At 44.7% G+C, this 20,743-nt stretch overlaps 1 protein-coding gene across 19 annotated transcripts in view; it reads left to right on the plus strand.

Annotated features, from left to right (window-relative positions):
- The window catches only part of RBFOX1 (RNA binding fox-1 homolog 1), a 2,209,300-nt gene that overhangs the window by 2,047,656 nt on the left and 140,901 nt on the right, over positions 1-20,743 (plus strand). The gene's annotated exons all lie outside the window — the stretch shown is intronic.

Raw genomic sequence — 20,743 nt, forward strand, 5'->3', positions numbered from 1 at the left:
CCCTTTAATCGGTTTCTGACATAGAGGTTTAACGATGGATTTTCTGGAATGCTCCAAAGGGAGCATTGGAATGGGAGCATCCCTTTGGAACGGGAGACCATGAGCTGTGTGGTCCAAGCAGCTGTGCTCTCCTCACTGACCACTGGAACCTGGCATTCTCTCTGAGTCTCAGTTTCTTGATCCAGCAAATGATCTTGTTGGCTGCCGTCAGGACTGCCTGGAATAATATGAGTGATTTTGGGTGCTGAAGGAGTCTTCTGGGGCGCTCACAGGATAAGTGCTTGCAAAGATGTTTTGGGTGAATAGATGCTCCATTTCCCAAGAAAGCAACCTCCCTAAGGGACACTGCAGCTGCTTGAGGTCAGAGACCAGGACTGGCTGGAATCTAAGGTTTTCCTTCTCTCCGGACCTGAACTGGAAAGGACGGTGGGCATTGGAGGCATTCTCAGGGTGCCTCTGAGCTACCTAGAGCAGCAGTTCACTTCCAGAAGTGGCAGGTGAGATTTCCATATTAAATGTCACAAAGGCTGAAACCCAAACCTTCTGAAACTGGTTTGTCACCCGCCTCCATCCCCATGAGGTAGACAGGACCTGAAGGTATACACTGGGAAGACTGGCCAAAGAGGAGTTCAAATCCTCCTTTTTAAATATCTAGGCAAGCAACAAATATCCTCTGATTCAGGGACCTATGACAAAGACAGAGTTGGAGAAGGTAACTTAGGCCAGAAGATGGCATAAGCCAGACAGATCACTTTCTCCCAGCTTCCCACTGCATCTCCCCTCCTGGATTGCAGACCATCTAGGTGTGCAGGTCAGATTCCAAAAGGCTTGTAAGCACAGAGGAGGTAGATGGGAAACAGGGACAAAATAAAACAAACAGAGAGACAAAAAGGGGAGGCGTGAAGTGGGAGGGAAGGAAAGAGAGAGAGAGAGGGTGGGCTCACCCCATAATTTTTGTCTTCTTTAAAAAGACAAAGAAAAACAAGCAGCAGAGAATTCAGCGACATCACTACTGCAGATACTGACATTCGGGGCTCGGTGACTCTGCCTGCTATAGGCTGAGTCCCAGTGAATGTCCCAGGTTCTGACAATCACAGAGGCACTTGTCCTTCAGAGTAAGGGATGAGCGTAGGCAGATGAAGCATTGCACTGCCGCAGCGTCCCTTCCCCTACTGTTCCTGCACCAGCTGTGCCTTGGAATCACGCAGGGATGGTGTGTAAGTGACACCTCCCCTGGGTTACTGGATCTGCACCGGGGTGGGGGGTGGGTGGCTGGGTAGGAGGCCAGTGGGAATCTACTTTTAACCCATTCCCTGGGTGAGTTCTGTGCAGTCCACCAACACATCGCTTCCCACAAGGGCTTAAGAACTAGTGTTCAGTGATAATCTCACTGCTCACTTACTGGAGAGTGTCAGATAGGTAGGAGGCATTTGGGATCTGATGTAAAATACAAGATCCTTTTTATGGGCCAGCTCCTGATAATGATAACGGTGAGGCCGGTAGCTTGCATTGCCAAGGACCCATCAAATGCCAGACACTCTCACTTGTACCACCCAGTTTCAAAACCCCCTAGATAAAGCTATCTTTTCCTTTTTCAGATGAGATAACTGAATCTTGGAGGGGTTAAATGGTCCATGGGCCCGTGGTAACACAGTGTGTTCAACGTAGCCTTATGCACGTTAAAATCGAGAACCATTTCCGGAGGATTTCTTAACGACTGTAATTTTCAGGGCACCTGATGTTTGCCAAGCTGTGTCTATATGTTCTAAGTTCCGTGTTTCCATTTTTCTTCTCAATGACTCTATGAAGCAGGAGAGAATCCCCTCATTCTATGGAGGAGGAAAAATGAGACCAAAAATCCTGAACTGGGCCCAAAAGTGACTCCTGAGACTGGGCTCTGAGTCGCTACATTAAATGTCTTGCCTCGTCCTTTGGGGGTAAAAATCGCTTGATTATGACTGCTGTAGGGGAATGATGACTAAGGGGAAGTGGGTTTTGGAGTAAGACCAACACGTGTCCAAACACTTGCTAGCTGTGTTACCCAGTTTGCAAAATGAACTTAATACTGCTTATTGAGTTGAATAATGCCCAGAATTCATGTCCAGCAGGAACCTCAGAATGTGACCTTGTTTGGATGTAGAGTCTTTGCAGATATTATTAGTTACGTTAAATGAGGTCATACTGGATTAGGGTGGACCCTGAGTCCAATGACTGGCATCCTTGTAAGAGGAGGAGACACACACAAGGAGGAAGGACGTAGGATTACAGAGGCAGAGACTGGGGTGATGCAGCTGCAAGCCAAGAAATGCCAAGGATTGCCAGGAGCTACCAGAATCTAGGAAGAAGAAAGGAAGGATTGTCCTTCAGAGCCTTTGGAGGGAGCATGGCTCAGCTAACACCTTGATTTTGGTCCTCTGGCCTCAGGAATTGTGAGAGAATAAATTTGCATTGTTTTAGGTTCCCAATTCTTTGTGGCAGCCCTAGGAAATTCATACATACATACATAACAAATACATATTTGTTTCTTGAATTTGTTTGCTTTATAGCACTTACTGCAACTCGCAATCATTTGCTTTATTAGTTGACTTACTTATGCGGATCCATTGGCCACCCTGGGAGATCAGTTCCCTGGTGCATTCCATTCAGCATCCCTGTTTCTCCAATGCTTTGCTCAAAGTAGGTGCTCAGGATGAAGGGCTGAGTGATTGAATGAATGAATGAATGAACGAATAGGGCTGTCGTGAGGATTAAGCAGGATAATATACTGAAATTGCATCAGCGTTTGGTCGAGAACAGGCATGCAAACTGAAAGCTGTTACGATTATCATTCGAGGCAGGGATTATATTTTTCCTAGAGCCCCTCTGTCTGCCTTGCTGAGAGCCAAGGGGAACTTAAGGAGCTACATGCAATAAGAGAACATAGTTAAGGCAAAGGTTGTTTCTGCAGAAACTGACAAGATGAGAGCCTCCCCGCCTTCCCCTTCTTGACCAGCAGTTTCCCTTGGAGAAAGGAAGCCCACCGGTGAGAAAGGCAGGATCCAGGCAGTAGGGGGGCGGGGGAGGCAGTCTTTGCAGCCCCCTGACCCCCTTGCTCAAGGCCCCGCCCCGCCTTTCCCCTCCATGGGAAGCTTTGATCTCACCTCCCTGTCCAGCAGACACACATTAGTTGATAATTCTGGGAGACATCAAAACCCCAGCACCAGCCCCTCTGCCCCTTGCAGCCTCCAGGAGCTGCAAGCCATATTAATGGGCTCTGGACAGGCCTGTTCTATATCCCAGGGTTTGGGGTGCTGCTGCTACCTGTCTAAGTCACCGCCAGCTCTGCCTCCACTCCCGTCCTCCTCTGACCCAGCAAATTTAGAATTAAACCAAGTACCCTGAATGGAGGATCTGACCTTCACAGTGACTTGATTTACCTCTGGCTGCTGTGGTTTTTCTTGCCAGATAGAGACAAAGAGTGGAGGGGAAGAAACACGGGATGGGGAGCTGGAAAACTTGGTGGAAGGTCTTAGCACTGCCTTCGGAGGCTGTGTGACCCTCAGAAAGTCATATGCATCCTCTGAGCGTCCATCTCAGCATCTGGAAGCAGAGGCAGAAATATCAGCCCTGCCTGCCCGACAGGCCTGTTCTGAGGCGCAGATGAGAAATCAGATGTGCGCGTGCTTTAGAAATCTGGAAGCATTAAAAAAATAGAAGGATTTATTACCATTATTCTGTGACGTTGAGTTCATTAAAAAAAAAATCAGTTACTGACCCTGTGTTCCATGTTGCAGATTAAAAAACAAAAAGACCCAATTCCTTGACTCTTTAAAACTATGCATATAACTCCTATTCATTATAGAAAAGATAAAAAACCCAAATAAGCAAATAATAATAATAGCACAATTGCTCTATCCCTTCATCGACCACCTGGTCCTTTATCCTCTGAGAGCTTTTGCAATGTGTTACAAAAATTTTTTAAATAAATAAACATACAAAGATGGTACATGCCATACTGTTCTAGTTAAGAATATCATACATGTCTTTCCAAGTCATTTCCTATATTTTAACCTTCCTTTATGCCTCTGATGGCCTCTTGGTGTTGTAGTGCCTGGCATCGTTTTGATTGGACCTAGTTTATTTAACCAGTTCCTTGTAGTTGGACACTTCGGTTGTTTCCCATTTTTCACCGTGGCAAATATCATTGTGATGAATTTCCTCTTGCCCAAATCTTTGCACACTTTCATGATTGTTTCTGTAGAAGAAATTCCCAGAAGTAGAACTTCTGGGTCAAAGAGTAAAAATGCACATTTTTTTAGGCTTTTGATAGTCAGATAAAACTAAAAAAAATCACCCTCCAGAAAGATTATACCAATTTAAACTCCCACCAAGACGGCACGGGAATGCCCTGTTTCCTGAACTCTCGCCAGTGCCAAGCATTATCTCGGAGTGATTTAAAATGCCTGAAGAAAGGAGTGATAACGTTTTCTAAACAGCACTAGCTAAAACACGGGCGCTGCATATTGGCTTTCAGCTTGATAAATACTTTCTTATAAGGTCATAAATATCGGCGGTACCAAAGGTTAATGTAGTGTGCAATGCTGTAAAATTCAGCAGGCAACCTGCTAGATCATGATGATGCATTAGCACCTTTCAGTATGAAGTGCGATGACTTACAAAGTCTGTTTGTAAGTGGCCACTAACTCAACAAGTGCATAATTGTGTCGGTTGACACCACTGTTTCTGCAAACATAATTTATGAAGTGCCTTTTTGCCTTCCATAATATGCCAAAAATGCAAAGGAGAGGAGAGAAAAGTTGAGAAGAAAATGATGAGTGGATCTGACTCTGCATTTATTCCCTTTTGCAAGCTAGAGATACTTAAAAGACTGACATCATTTATTGACGGAAAAGTAATGCAAATAATCCTTCCAGTACGTTAGCAGTGAACTTAACCACAAGACTGGCAGTGTTGGAATCAGAATGGAAACAGGCATGACAAATAAATAGCTGGACCACTAGAAAGCGTGGACTTTTAGAAATTAGACTTTTCAGTGATTTAGTTCGTGTTTTGAAGTTTTTGATTCAGATACCTTGCTTGCTCCATTTTTTTAGGCAGGTGGAAACAGGTGTCACGGTTCTTTGCTATTGTTCTGGGATTGGCTGGTATAAGGTGGAAACCTGTTACTGTGATGAGTGAACGTGACGCTTGTGTGTATTTAAAGCAGAAGAGCAGTCTGTCCTGGTGGGAACAAAACAGAATGGATGATCCCACCGACCACGTGCCCATTTGGTTTAGCTCCTCTGGTGACAGAGTAAATCCCAGGTGTCATGGACAAACTTTCCTCAGCCCATCTGAGCTTTTGCTCATGGGTGATGCCTTTGCTTTTGTGGATTTTTGTAGAAGAATACGCTCTGTGCGATGGCAATAAGCTGGATGTTTGCAATTTGAGTAATTTATTCCATTCATTCTCAGGGACTATTCACCATGTAAATTATTCTGAAACAGACCAAGGAAGTCTTTACATTCTCCTTTACACACACACACACACACACACACACACACGGCTATTAATTTTTTAAGCAACTTTTAAATCTGGTGCTAAGCACTGGTGATATAGAGGTGAATGAAACCTACTCTGTGCCCTGAAGGAACTTAACCCAGTCTGGTAGTCTAGTGGTGTAGACCAATGCAAATGGCAAATGCATTCAAGGGCCGGCGAACAGGATGTTATGGGAGCTCAGACAACTGAGGCACAAAAGTTTCTTCTCACCAGTCTTAGTTTCTGTCCGTTCGTCTCTCCCATCACCTGATACATCACAGGGAGAGGAGCATTTCCCTCTGTGGTTTCTTCTGCACTTGACACCCCCATGTTCATCTCTATCCTGAGTCATCAGCTTGGCCGGAAGCAGAGAGGAAATTCCAGGCATGATGGCACTGTCATGGCACAGCTATTATTTAGGAAGCTACTCCGTTGTGCATTAATTATTAAGGAAGTATTCATGATTCAGAACCGATGTCTCTGGGTTCTGGAAGTATGTTGAACAAGACCCACAAAGATGCTGCCACCAGAGAGCTTATCTTCCAGGGGACCAAACACACGCTCAGATACTTGCTGGCCTTGATGGTGATGGGGAGAGAAACTGACAAGAATGGTGCTGCGTAATCCAGGGTGGATAAGGAGGGGTCTCTAGAGAGCCGACATTTAAGCTGGTGACTACGGATGAGAAGGATCCAATTTGGCAAACAGTGGAAGGAAGGGGTTCCAGGGAGAGGAGCCAACATATACAAAGGCTTTGGGATGGGAAAGATCCTGCTGGTGCTGGAGGAGTGAAAGGCAGGAGGTGAGGCTGCAAGGACGTGAAGAAGCAAAGAAGTGCTTGAAATGACGTTGTAAAGGTGGAGCCTTGCTAGCCAAGCCAGGGGTTCACATCTAATTTGAAGAGCGAGGGAACGGTACCAGAGGCTTCTGATGCAGCAAGAGCTCTGTTCTCTTGGGCGGACTCCTCCAGAGTCTTTCTTTTTTTTTCCAGCTAGGCTGGAGGTTACTCTTAAATGCCAGGATAAACAAGTGGTTTACCGGACACCCCTGTCCATGAAGGTTAATTTGGCGACAAAAATATCTCCTCCCAGGCTAGAGAGATGGCTATTACGATGCCCAGAGGGTGGACTTTATGATCTCAGAGCCCTTGGAATGTTTGCAGCGGCAAAGCCACGTTGTCCCATGGAATGTCTCTTCCATTTTTAATGAGGAGCCTGGAGGCACTGTATAAATAAAACAGCCGAATTATTAAATTATCACTCTACAGGGCATCTTATATTAGTCCTAATTAAATGATGATTTTCATAGTTACAAACAGCGCTCAAAAAAAAGGATTCCCATGTTTAATCTCCACCTAACAGAAGTAGGAAGCCTTAGAAATTTCTACAACATGCACGATGCCCCTAGACTCACTGGAGGGCACTGATGGTGAGTTTTCAGACATGGCCCTGCATTTTAAAAATCTCAGTAACCCCAGTGACTGCCCCGTTCACCCAAACTCAGACATCTTCATTCATCCAAACAAGAAATACTTATGGGACTTCTGCTTTCAGCTATGATGGAGAAGTAGGAACTAGGTTTACATTCACACCTTAAACAACCGGGGAAAAAAAGATCAACATATGAGGAACGATGGATTCCCATATTGGACAAGAAAAAAAATGGGGAGAAGGAAAATAAATGAGCTGAACCCTACAGAGGGCCCAGCTCACCACATGGAGAGGGCTCCCGAGCCACAGGGCAGGAAGGGGGAACCCAGATAAGGAATATTGAGGGTGCACTTGCTGGGTATCAGCTACTGGATGCTGGGGACACAGTAGCAATTGAGACAGGCAAGGTCTGTACCCTGCTGAGCTTACGTAATTTGGAGAAAGACTAAATAAATGGGGGTAATTTCAGCTACATCTGTGGGATGCCTGAGCAGCTGGCAGCAGCCAATTGTAAGCTTTTCTTCCCAGCTCTGTGTTCAGTGACATCATGTTGGTAGCTTAAAAGCACCCAGAACGAGCGTATTTTTACCACAGAAGTTGGCAGGGCTTGGGGTTTGGGTTTTTTTCATTTGGGTTTTTTTTTGGTGTTTGGTTTTCTTTGGTTGGGGGTGGGGACGTTGCGTACCAACATCCTTTTCCGATAGTGTGGTCAGGGAAGGCTTTGTAAGGGAGTGTCATTTCCGTCGGAACATGAGGATAAAGAGCCAGTCATTCATGAGGCGAACCCTAGGAGGAATGTCCCAGCAGAGGAAACCGCATGTGCAAAGGCCCTGCGTCCCCATCCTCCACGCCTCCATCCACGCTGATATTCAGACAGAAGGTTCGCCCTTCCCTATAACCTCTTAAAGATATTTGCATTCCACTTATGTATCAGCCATTTGTCCTCCACATCAGCACAGTAGAAAATATCTTTACATAATCATTATACCTTGATCCTTATATTTTGTTTTCAGACTGTCTCCTCCATTCTGAGTCTGTATCTTTTTTTCTTTCCATAGTAGAACTTACTACTTATTCCCAGGAATGTTTCTTTATTTCCTTCTCCGTGAGAATGCTGTTCTGTGGCTCTAGTTTCTTATATAGTCTGTGACATTCTTTTATAGTTAGAGCAGATTTAAAAACGAAAGCAGGAATGTTGCTTTAACATCTAGAAGTGTAGGACCGCAGCATGGGAAGGTGAAAAGACTTTGGAAGACATTTTCCAGAAGCGTTTTCTTGAGCACCAGGGTGTCTTCAAAGAAGTTGCTGAGTTGACCCTGAAGGAATGACCTGAATGGAGCAATGACCTGAGTCATCAGCAGGTCAATGTCAATTGTTAATGATGCTTTTATGGCAAAATCTGAACTGACCCTCAGTTCCATTCTTAGTATGCACAGCAGTGGCAGAGAGGAGAAATCCATAGTTCATGACCCTGTAAGATTTATGTCTCCAGCATTTCCAAGGCCCCATCCTTCTGTTTCGTTTTGTTTTTTGCATGATCTGTTCACTACTTTCAAATATCCTCTGATATAACCCCTCTCTTCTCTCACTAAGCAAATAAGATCTTCCAGGAGGAACAAGGTCATGCCTTCCTCCCTTCTGCCCTTCTTTCTTTCCTTTCGTTCTTCTATTTTTGAATTTTCTGATGTCTACAATTTTTAAAGACCAGTACGGGTAGCTTAAAATCTTGCAGAACAATTGGAAATGAATGTTAGGCTTACAGGGCTCTGAGGCAGTGTTAAACACTGGTATACGCTCAAGGGGGAAGGAAGACACACGTGGCAAAAGTCACAGTTCAGATGAGGATCTCCAAGTGGCCACTGTATTAGGGGGTAAGATGCACAATTCATTCCAGAAGGTACTGTTGGGTGTTGCCCAAATGGAGCTCTGTCATAAGCCCCAACTGCAAGGGAATTCTTATGGCAGGATGGAGTCGGCTAGAGCAGTCTGCGTGTTTGGGCAGTCACAATCTTGATGAATTCATGAGCCGAGAAGGCTGCTTCTGGAGGCCAAGAAGAGCCAAAGTTCCTGGTAAATGGTGACAGCCAACCAGTGGTAGTTCTGTCTGTCAGCCTGGGAGGTCTTCTTGAAGAGTCTAGTTCTGCTGTAAAGCCATCAGTGTATACTAGGCTCTGTCCTAGGCATTGAGGATAAAGAATAGACAGCCAGTTCTTATTCTTTCAGGGCCCATGGCTTAGTTGGGATGATGGACAAAGTGACAGATAGTTTCAGTTGAACATGGTATATTCTAGGAGAATGCTAGGAGCCAGCAAAATAACCTCCCAAGGCATCCCAGGGACAGTGAGTCATGTACTGTATAGTCATCTTCCAGGACTATACTAAATGCTTTCCATGCATTCTATTATCCTTACAGCAATCCTGTATCTTATATCCTCTTATACGAAAGTCCATTTTATTGATTAGCAACCTGAGCACAGAGAGGTTAGCCAACACACTCATGGTTGCACAGCACATAGTAGAAAAAAATATCCGAACTAAGAAAATCAAATTCTTGACATCAGCCTCTTAGTCATTAGCTATTCTAACACGTAGCTGGAGTAACACAGATTTAGCCCTCTAGATCTCAGTTTCCTCATCGGAAATATGGGTATATTCACGGCATTGCAACTCTAAAGGTGAGCAGCTGACTTTGAATGTCAGTGAATTCAGAGGAGTGACTCAGGCACCTTCAGCCCCCACCCTTTTGAAAACAAACACCCAGCACCTATAACTTAACAACCCCCAATTTGGACCACTTTTTCGGGCTGCTGAGCTCCTGGTTGGTTTCATTTTCTTATGCAAAGCCAAACGCATGACATCCAACCTGTAATTTTGGCCACATTATCACCATGTGCTAACCAGGCAAACTTATTAGCTCAGACAATTAAGAAAATACAAGTTGAAAATACTTGGTATTAGGGAGAAAGGAGTAACATAAATCCAAGAGGTTGCGACAATTAGCACTTGCAGTAATAAAAATCAAGGAGAACACTAAAGAAATAGATATTATGTTTATTATTTAGCATTTACATAGCATTTTGTATTTATTAAATGCCTGATAATTGTTTTTGTCTATTTCTTTTGGTAATATCTCTGATAAAGGACATTTGCTATTCTTGTGGGCTTTAAGGAAGAGCTCATTAAATTACAATTCAAGTAATCCTCCTATCCTCCTGTTCAACTCAGATTTAAGTCGAGAAAGAAAACACCCAGAAATCTGCTAAAATGTAAATTATTTCATCCCTCTTCTTCATTAAAAGCCCTCTAGTGGCTCCCCTACTTCTCTCAGAGTAAAAGCCCAAATCCCATAAGTGCAACTTGATTGGATCCTGCAAGAGAAGAAAAGCATAAGTGAAATTTAAATAAAATCTGTAGTTGATAATAAAATACCAAAGTTAACTTCTTAGTTTGGAGAAATGCACATGGTTAGGTAAGATGCTAACTTTAGGGGAAGCTGGGTGAAGGGTATGTGAGAACTCTCAGTACTATCCTTGCAACACCTCTGAATATAAATTTTTGCAGAAGTTTAGAAAGGTTTCTTTTAAGCCAGAGTTCCTAGAGCAGCCAGGAGGTCTCACATGAGACCCGTGGGCTGCTCTAGGAACCCCATCATTATCTCTCTGACATCATTTCCTGTTCTCTGCCCTTTGATCACCCTGCACCAGCCTCACTCTGTCTCGCCCCCACCCCAGGACCTTTGCACTGGCTGTCCCTGTTTCTGGACCAGTCTCGCCTGAGCTATCCCCATGGCTCATTCCTCTTTATCAAATTTTGTCTCAAATGTCACCGTCTCAAAAACCATGTATCAACAATTCCAAACCCTCCCCAGCACCCCCCATCTTCATGTTCAGTGTTGTCTTGTGGTGCTTATACTTCTAACATTCTCTGCCATGTTCTTATTTACTATTTGATTGCTTGTCACCTTCCTCCTTCACTAAAAGTGGAGCTTCTAGGGAAGAGAGCTTTTTATCTACTTTCCCCGCTAAGCAGTTTTAGCACCTGGAATTGTATCTACCATGTACTTAGTGCTTAAGGAACATTTGGTGGACCCGCTGGGGAGGGGGAAATTTCCCCTTATGCTTCCAGGTTCTTTTGGCTGGTCTAATAATTGACCTGACAGAAAAGATATTAATTAACAGGGAGGAAAAAAAACAACTTTAATTTTACATGTATGGACTTCTCATAGATATATAGAACCTAAGAAGTGACCTTTTATAATTTTTAGACAAAGAAACAAAAATTGCTGAGGAATTGACAAAACAAAGAAACTTGGGCTTGGGTACAAATTAGTGGAGAATCCAAGCAGTCTGTTTACACAGCCTTCTCAGCCCTGAATTCCCTCTACCTGGTGATAAGGATGTCTGTCTACCACCTGGTGCCGGGAGGGTGCCTTTCACGTGGGAGATTTAGTTCCTGCTTTCAGAGGAGGGTCATAGTGTTCTTCTTACACTGGCTGTTTCTCAAGTAGCTTTATTCAAAATTATCAATATGGCACTCTGGCCTATCTTGGGGTGGCCTGAACCCCAACAGACCTAAATACTAAATTCTAAGCTAAAAGAAGAAACTAGCACCTGCTTATTGCTTTGATACCTAGGGTATGGTGCTAAGCACTTTAATATGTCATTTTGTAGAATCTTCATGATGTCCTCAAATGTAAGTATTATTATCACCATTTATGAGGCTTTGAGAAGTCTCAAGCTTTGCCCAGATTCACACAGCTCTTCAGCCACATCTCAAAGCCAGGATTCAAACCTGATGCTGTATCCAGTCCTATTTCCTTTACACTGTTTGCCAAAATGACATACTTTCCTTCCTTTTTATTAAAACCATGTTACTTGGAGATTAGAAATAACACAACTCATGGAGTCACTTGTTTGTAGAATTCAAACCTCTTTCCTGGGTGGCAGTACCATCCATGATAAATATATGGATCATATTATTTTTCTCAAAGGTCAAAGATAACTCTGGAATATTTTGTGTTTTTCGTAAGTCATCTAGTGTGGAAATTTTACCTTCAGTTTCCCCTTTATGTGCCTATTTTTTGTTTTCAGCCTCAACAATCTCTTACGGATGAAAAGTTGTATTCCCAAAAAGGCTTCATGACATCAAGGGGAGGGTACAGGCTTAGAAGCTTAAGGCCTTAGTTGTAGGGCCCATTCTACTACTTACTAGTGGAGTGACCTCCTCTTAAGCTTTAGTTTCCTCATCTATAAAATGGGCATAATTTTAGCACCAATTTCATAGAAGTGCCATGAGGATAAGTGATATAATCAAAGTACAGTGGTATATATGGCCATTATCATATTAGCATTTGCTGTTATTGTTTGGATATCATTGTTTAAATGAAGAAGTTGAGGTGGACATTAAGGGTTTTTTCCCCGAGAGAAAAATAATCTTAGATTCAGATTACTAAGTTAGTTTAATAGCCATCAACTATTTCTGTATTTCAAGGGATTTCTCCTAAATGCCTCTGTTAACAACACAATCTCATCAAACACCTGTTCTTCACTGAACAGTTCTTAGAAGCCAAGCTTGATGCTACATGCTAATAATAATTATCTTATTTTATTGTTTACTATGAGTCTGCAAAACAATTATTAAAAACCCATTTTGCAGATCAGGGAATTGAGGTTTTGTGGAGAACTGATTTGCTGCATGGCACACAGCTGTCCTGGGGCCAGGTCTGGAACCCAGGTAGTTCTGATGCTAGACTCTAGCCCTTCATCAGTACTTGGCACTGCCTTGTTGCCATGGAGAGTTTTGTTTTGTTTTGTTTTTAAAGGAATGGAACTGATGCTTTTCTCTTTTTTTTTAATTTAATTTTATTTATTTATTTATTTTTGGCTGTGTTGGGTCTTCGTTTCTGTTCGAGGGCTTTCTCTAATTGCGGCACGCGGGGGCCACTCCTCATCGCGGTGCGCGGGCCTCTCACTGTCGCGGCCTCTCTTGTTGCGGAGCACAGGCTCCAGACGCGCAGGCTCAGTAGTTGTGGCTCACGGGCCCAGTTGCTCCGTGGCACGTGGGATCTTCCCAGACCAGGGCTCGAACCTGTGTCCCCTGCATTGGCAGGCAGATTCCCAACCACTGCGCCACCAGGGAAGCCCCCATGGAGAGTTTTAAAGCAACCGGCAAAATGACCAGAATATAACTCCTGTTGTGGAGTGGACAGGCTTCTTCTAAATCTTTGTCAGCATTTTCTTGAACTGTGGGCCAGAAAACACTTTTATTAGAATTGCCTGGTATGCTTATCACAAACGCACATTGCTGGCTCCCACCGGGATTTGCTGGTAAATGTTTCACAGGCAGCCTGGGACAGTGGTGGGAGGGGTTCAGGAGACTGAAACATTTGCCAGTTTCCGTGGTGTAAATACTCCCGCCACGGTTGATTCTAAGCTACTGTGCCTTGAACTGTCGGCTCTCACAAATCCACAGGGACAGGCTGCAGCACCCCTGGGCTTCACCCAAACTAGCAAAATCAGCAGTGGAAAGGCAGGAACCCTGGAATCTGAATTTCTAAGGAGTTCCCCAGGTGATCCCAGTACACGTTCAAATTCCAGAGCCAGTGCCGTAAGCCTCTTTCAGAGCATATTTGAAGTAAGTGTATGAAAATAACCTATAATAGGATAAGCATCTGAAAAATGTAGATGGGATTCGCATTCCTAACAGATGCTCCTAGGCAGTTAGGCTAAATGAACTCCACTGTTACTCATCTTAAAAATTTTTTCTAAAAATTGAATAAAAATATGCCAGAGTTTTTATTTTATTTTACCATTCAGTGAAGGACGGTTGCTCTATGTGAAGGAGTCGGGGAAAGCTGCAGGGCAGGGCTGAATGGAAAAGGAGGCTTGTAATCTCAAATTCAATATGGAAGATCAAAAGCGTCAAATCATCAGTCAGGGGTGAGCCTCCCCGTCAGAATGTTCCATCTGCCTTGGAATTCAACCTTGTGATTGTGTTATGATGTGTACATCACACATCTCCCTCCCTCTCTCTCTCTACATATATATCTCCTCATAGAAGAAACCAGGTGTATCTGAGATCCATAACAAAGTCTTGTTTAACTTCAGTAGAGAAACCATTTGAAACATAACCTGCCTCCACCCCACCCCACCCCCTCAGCCTTAAAAACACACGTCTCTTTTTTAGGTAGAGGAGGGAATTCAGGGAGACAGTGTGCCCCCCAGATCAAGAGCAGTCCAATAGCTGTGTGCAAAACCCTGATACACAAAAGATCCAATCCAGGGCTTGGGATGTGTCCTCTAAACCGTGGTTCTGCTTTCCGAAGGTGGTTCAGGAGGGTAGTTGAAGACTTGATTTCTGTGACTAATGTTTACTGAGTGCTCACAAAATGCCTTAACGGGACTTCCCTGGTGGCACAGCGGTTAAGAATCCGCCTGCCAGTGCAGGGGACACGGGTTCGAGCCCTGGTCCAGGAAAATCCCACATGCCACGGAGCCACTAAGCCAGTGCGCCACAACTATTGAGCCTGCACTCTAGAGCCCGCGAGCCACAACTACTGAGCCCGCGTGCCGCAACTACGGAGCCCACGTGCCGCAACTACGGCAGCCCACGTGCTGCAACTGCTGAAGCCCATGCGCCTAGAGCCTGTGCTCTGCAGCCAGAGAAGCCACCACAAAGAGAAGCCTGCGCGCTGCAATGAAGAGCAGCCCCCGCTCGCCGCAACTAGAGGAAGCCCGCGCGCAGCAACAAAGACCCAACACGGCCAAAACTAAATAAATAAATAAATGTATAAGACAAAAAAAAAGCCTTAAGTCGTTGGTAAGTGCTGTGCCTGCGTTATGGTTTTAATCCTCCCCTGTCCTTTGGTTCTTCCCCAGTCACTTTGAAGGTAGTCCATGGATATTCTCTGGATGAATGGATTCACGGGAGGTAAGGTGTAGAGGGGCACAGTAACATGTCCAAGGTCGGATAACTGGGAATTGGAGCTCCAGTCCCATTTGGTTTCTTAGTCCAGACACAAAAACTCACATTGTTGCCTCCCTAGGATATAAAACAGTGGCTGCCAAGATGTTAGAATACATCTGAGTCACCCGTGAGGATTATTTAAAATGATTCATCTTGAGTCCAGAGTTAGGAATGATTCGTCGTGGGGCGGGGCCCAGAAATCTGCATTTTCAACAGGCTTCCCCAGGTCACGTCAATGTGGTGTGAAGGCTGTGCTTGGAGATAGACTGATGGAGTCCATGCATTACTCTCTACCTCTCCAACTATAGGCAAACCTGTCCACCTTTCAGATCACAAAACCTGCATTTTGCTAAGGGTGACCAAGAACAAACCCCCCCCCCGCCCCCAAGGTTGGGTCCCTCACCCCAGCCACCTCACCCACCCTCCCTGAGTCTCAGAGCCTTGAATTTTAAAATTGATATGTACCAGGAAGCCCACCCAATTCAGTGCCTTCATTTATTCAGGTGCAATAAATTTCATCCCAGAAACCTGACATAGTGAGAAACTGACAAAAGTTGGGCTTGAATCCAAGTGTCCTGAATTGAAGGACCTCCAATGACTAAAAGTCTAGATGCTCCATTGGTTTCCATGTTTTTGTCTGCAGTGTGAGAAAATCTTGCTTTTTCCATAGAGTAACCCAGAAAAATGGAAATCGTTGATCACAGATACACAACACCTTGAAATAGTCGAGGCCCTTTCTGGGGCATAATCCCATTTGTTTCTGTCTGACCCATGAGGGAGCGGGTATTGTCCTTCCTCTTTCACAAATGAAGACAGTGAGACTCTGAGAAGGTGAGTGACTTGCCCCAGGTCACACAGCATCTCATCCACCTCCCAAATCTTATCTCTTCAAGCCTCACCCTCTTCTCATTAGAGCCATGAATGACATAATTAGAGGAGAGATGACCCCAGGACCAGTGGATCTTTCTCTTTCTTCATATTGCCTATGGCTGCTTTCATGTGCAACAGAGGCTGAATGGCCCTCAACATCAAACTATTTACTATACGGACCTTTAAGAAAAAGTTTGTGGTCCATCTAGGTAAAGAGCAAACTAGAAAGGAGATGCAGGCATTTCTATTTTCATAGTATACTTCTTAGTATTTCTATTTCCTAACATATATTTAGACCCCTCCCCATCTACCAGTGCAGGAGAAATTAGCCTACTGACGAATAGGATTTGGAACTCAGAAGTAACCTGAATTGTGTCCGTTTACGGAAATCATGTTCTTTATGAGACAAGATTCTTTGTCAAAATGTCTGTGAATAGACAGGTGAATTTTCACAAAGAATGGTATCTACACATGTCTCAGTGTACACTGGGAAAACCCCAGTTCTGTCCTAGAACAAAACCCTCGGACTGCTTGTTTCTTTGTTTCAAGCATTTATACAAAGAAAGGTAATTAGTAAGGAAAATCCAGGGATTTTAGCGGAGAACAGTTCTGTCTTAAATTCATCACCAGTTTTCTGCAGCCAAACTGTGCTTTCAACAGTTTCCTTAGGTCTGGAAAATGAGTACCATGTATAGATCTGTCATTTGGTTAAATTAAATCCTGAGTGACATAATACATTAGGAGGGAAAAAATCTTTGAGGATTTAAGGATTCATTACAAAATATCAACATTTCTTCTTTTTAAATTGATGTTTAAGTTGGACTTGATTTCTGAGTGAGACAGTGGATTAAAGACAACCAGGGGGCTCGGGTGGGATGAGGGGAAAGCTGTAGGAGAGTCGCTCCTGGACAGGGAGGGTGGCGTGCTGCCCTCTCTTTCAGGCTGGGTGCTTGCTGGGCTAGAGAAGAAGTCTCATCTTAATGATGCCATCAAAGCAGGAGAAGGTGGCACAGTTCCTGGCAGAACTTGACACGTTCCTTAAATTAGTTGGGCCCAGGATGTCATTAACAGAGACTCGTGCCTGCTTCTTATCGGGGGATTTATAAAGGTGGAGGCTTGCTGGCGTAGTTGGAAACAGCAGGATGGGAGAGAACTGTCACGGAGGATGTGTCAGGGCGCCCGCCCTCTGCTCCCTGTGGTGCCCCTGGCTCTCGGGAGAGCGTGAAGTTCAGAGGACAGGGCAGGAGTTCTGAGGCTGTCCAGGAAGCCCAGTGCTGACGGCAGGGACCCCCGTTTACAAGGGGAGTCGGGAGCATTGAGTACTGACCTTAAAGACAGGACACTGGGCAACAGTGGAGGAGGATGGGGGTGGCTGATCACCGCCCCAAGTAACCCAAGCATACTGACACCTCAGGCTCTGCCACATGCAGCAAAGCCACCAGGGGCACACGAGCTCCAGCAGAACGAGAGAGAGAGCAGAGTGGGGCGCTTGTGTCTCACCACCAGGAAGCATCTTATTTCAGTGAATGTCCTCTACCTCCTCCATCCTTTCTCCCAACCCCCTGCCTGAAAGGACAGGACCTAATAGGGGAAGAAGAGGGTCCCAGAGGTGGACCTCCTCACACGGCCTGCCAAGTACTGGAATGGAAGGGGTGGAAAGGCAGGAAACACCCCCTGCTACTGCAGATCCGTCAGGACAGGTCTGCAGCGCTAGGAAGAGAGTTTGACTCTCATGGACTTTCGAACCTTGAAAAGGGACTGGGCTGAGTTTTTAATCACCAGGTGGCCAGAAAGCTGTCGTGTGGTCTTCAGATGTCATGAAGGGATTTGACCCAGGAAATTCTCCCAACCATCCTGCCACTCTGCCTGCCATGGACTGACTGAGCATCCCGAAGAAACCCTTAGCTCTCTGAACCTCAGTTCCTTGATCGTAAAATGGGGACAAATAGTAGAATCTTCCTCTCTGAGTCATCAGGCGATGCAGTGAGCTTAACAGAGTGCTAATCATTAAACCAATCTTTATTAAACGCTACCAGGTGTCAGGCACTGTTCTAGGTGTTGATCATCATAATAATTACAGGCCTGGAAAAGCACTTCCAGGTGTTGACTCATTTGGGGTTAGGTGCTAATAATATTCCTATTTTCTAGATGAAGGAAATGAGGCCCAGGGAGGTTAAGTAACTTGCTCAAGGACACACAGCTGGGATGTGGGAGAGATGGAATTCCAACCCAGATAGTTTGGTTTCAGAGCCTATAAATGTTGATTGTTAGTAGTAGTAGTAGTTATTTTCAACTCCTTAAAATCCAAAAGTTTGATCATGGAGAAATAGAGAAAAAGCACTTTTCATAGTCGTATTGTTCTGCTGTCTAAGAGGCAACACCAATCCCCAGTTCTACCTGCTGTATCCCCAGGGACTTAAATAGACTAGATGCTCAATAAGTACATTTTGAGTGATTGGATAGGAGAACATCTAGTTTCAAGCCCCACGAAACCCCTGTCCCTCTTTAGGACAAAACACCTTTCCTTATTCCTAGGTGTTTGCAGGCTCTGCAAACACTGCTGTGGACTGAATTGGGTCCCCCCCACCCCCCAAATTCGTATGTTCGAACCCTAACCCCCAGTGTGATGGTATTTGGACACAGGGGCTTTGGGAAGTAATTAGGGTTAGATGAGATCATGACGGTGGGATCCTCATGATCAGATAAGTATCCTTAGAAGAGGAATTGAGAGGTCATTCCCCACCCCCCCCCCAACCATGCGGGGACACAGCCAGAAGGTGAGAACCCAGAAAGAGAGCTCGCACTAGAAACTGAACACGCTGGCACCTTGATCATGGACTTCCTAGCCTTCAGAAGCATGAGCAGTAAATGTCTGTGGGTTCAGCCACCCAGTCTGTGATATTTTGTTACAGCAGCTGGTGCTGACTAATACAGACACCTTGACAGGTCATCTCCTTTACAGATGTGTTCGATGCTTGGCCCTTGCGTGCTCATCCTATTCTTTCAAAGACTAAAAAAGTAGCCAAAGAATTTGGAGTCATCCCGTCTCTGTCCTCCAGCCCTTCTCCTGTCCGAGGAATTTCATCATTCTGGCAGAGCATTGAATTTATTTGCATTGAGAGAAATTCGATATATTTCTTAAATCTATGTCACCTAGCTGTGGAATCAGCCCAGCCACGTTAAGAAGGAGGCATTAACTCTATCCAAAGCTGCGTGATTAACTTATTTGTTTGCCTACGGAGCTAAAATGAAAAAGCAGGAAGCTGGGTGAATCTGCACAAGCCCCGTTTTGAAGTGGGATTGCGAGAGAACCCAAGATGTGGGTTTCCATTCACATTCCCCGAGCTTACCATGATTATTATTTTTAATGGAAAATCACTTTGCACCATCTTGCTTCGTTTTAAATGGAGAATGTGCAATGTTGTCTAATGCAAGGGTAGGAAGTTGATTTAGTATGCATGATTTTCTCCCCTCCCCACTCCTTTCTTTGGTCCTTTGTACACATTCAATATGGTTACATTTTTGCTTAGAACATATATATTTTCCCCCTGAACTTTTCTCGATTGCTTTTTTATCAAGTTTACGAATCAAATCAAATAGGTATATTGCAGAGCTCCGTGATAGTATTTTCAGAGCTTATAGCACAATGTACTGAATTATGCCACTCCGTGCTCTGCCCCTGCTCGTCTCTGCAGCCTGAGAGGGACTGTGGATCCTGTAAATTCACTTGGCGCCCGACAGCCCTGGCTAAATCAAGACTGCTATTCAGGCTGCAAGAAGAGACAGGGCAAGTGTTTGTTACACAAATCAACTCGGTCCCAAGTACATCGCTCACATAATATTGTCAACTTAAATAATGCCTTGAAGACACTCAGAAGCTTTTCTCTCTGAGAAATAACTTGACTGGTGGAGGAGGGAGAAGCATCTGGCTATTCAAAAGTACATTTTTTATTTATCGCCGTTAAGAGCTTTGTGCGTGGAGGGGAGCAGGCCGGTACTAGAGGGAAGGTGCTGAATATTCAGTAGGCTGACCGGGAAGTGGGGCAGGGCTGGGGAGGGGATCGTACTGCCTTAGTGTTGAGTCTTGGGTGTTGGATTTTGATACCTTCCTGGCAGAGTGGGAGATGCTCATGGAGAAAGAAGCTGGACCCAGAGAGGTTTCCTGGATTGAGGCAATAAAGGTTTGCTAAGTACCTACTATGGGATGTGGTAAAGGGCTTCAAAGATGCATTTGATATAGTGTTTGTCTTTGGGATGTTAATATTCTATTAAGACAGAGAGGTAAGTAAACTGATTTTTTTTCAAAAGCTATGGTTAATAAAGGCTGAACAGAGAGGAACACAAGGTGTCTAAGAGCTCAGAGGAGGCGTCTGAAGCAGACTGGTTTTGTTTGCTTTTGGGTTGGTTGGTTGTGATAAGGCCCTGTTCACAGAGCTTATCACTCTGGTTCCAGCCCAGACCTAAAGCCCAAGCAGTTAGAACTTCATTGAATCTTTATTCCTCTGTACGAGTGCCCTGCAGTTGCTTTCTAGGAATTGGCTGTCTTTGGACTTTGCAAAGCATCTTCACCTTGACTTTGAGAGGCCGTGGTGGGGAGGGGGCAAAAGAGTCCAGGATATGAAATTAGATATCCTAGGTTTAATTCTGGCTCTGCCATCTCCTAGCTGTGCGACTTTGGACAAGTCACTTAACCTCTCTGAGCCTCATGGCCTTATGGTGATTCAGTGGGATAAGGTATGAAAAGCATCTAGAAAGATACCCAACTCACAGTAGGATCTCAGCACAGTTCTATTTTCAATGCTCTATCTCAGACCCTTTAGCCAGGTCCACAGTTAGCTTATAAGTGACCCGTGGGTGGTGGTCTCAGCATCCAATGTCTCAACTCAGGGTAGAGGGGAGGTGAATGCCCTTCCACAGTAGTGGTCCTTACCCAGGGTCCATGGATGTCAACTGTATC

Source organism: Balaenoptera ricei, chromosome 15 (assembly GCF_028023285.1).
Source record: "Balaenoptera ricei isolate mBalRic1 chromosome 15, mBalRic1.hap2, whole genome shotgun sequence".
Classification (NCBI taxonomy): Eukaryota; Metazoa; Chordata; class Mammalia; order Artiodactyla; family Balaenopteridae; genus Balaenoptera; species Balaenoptera ricei.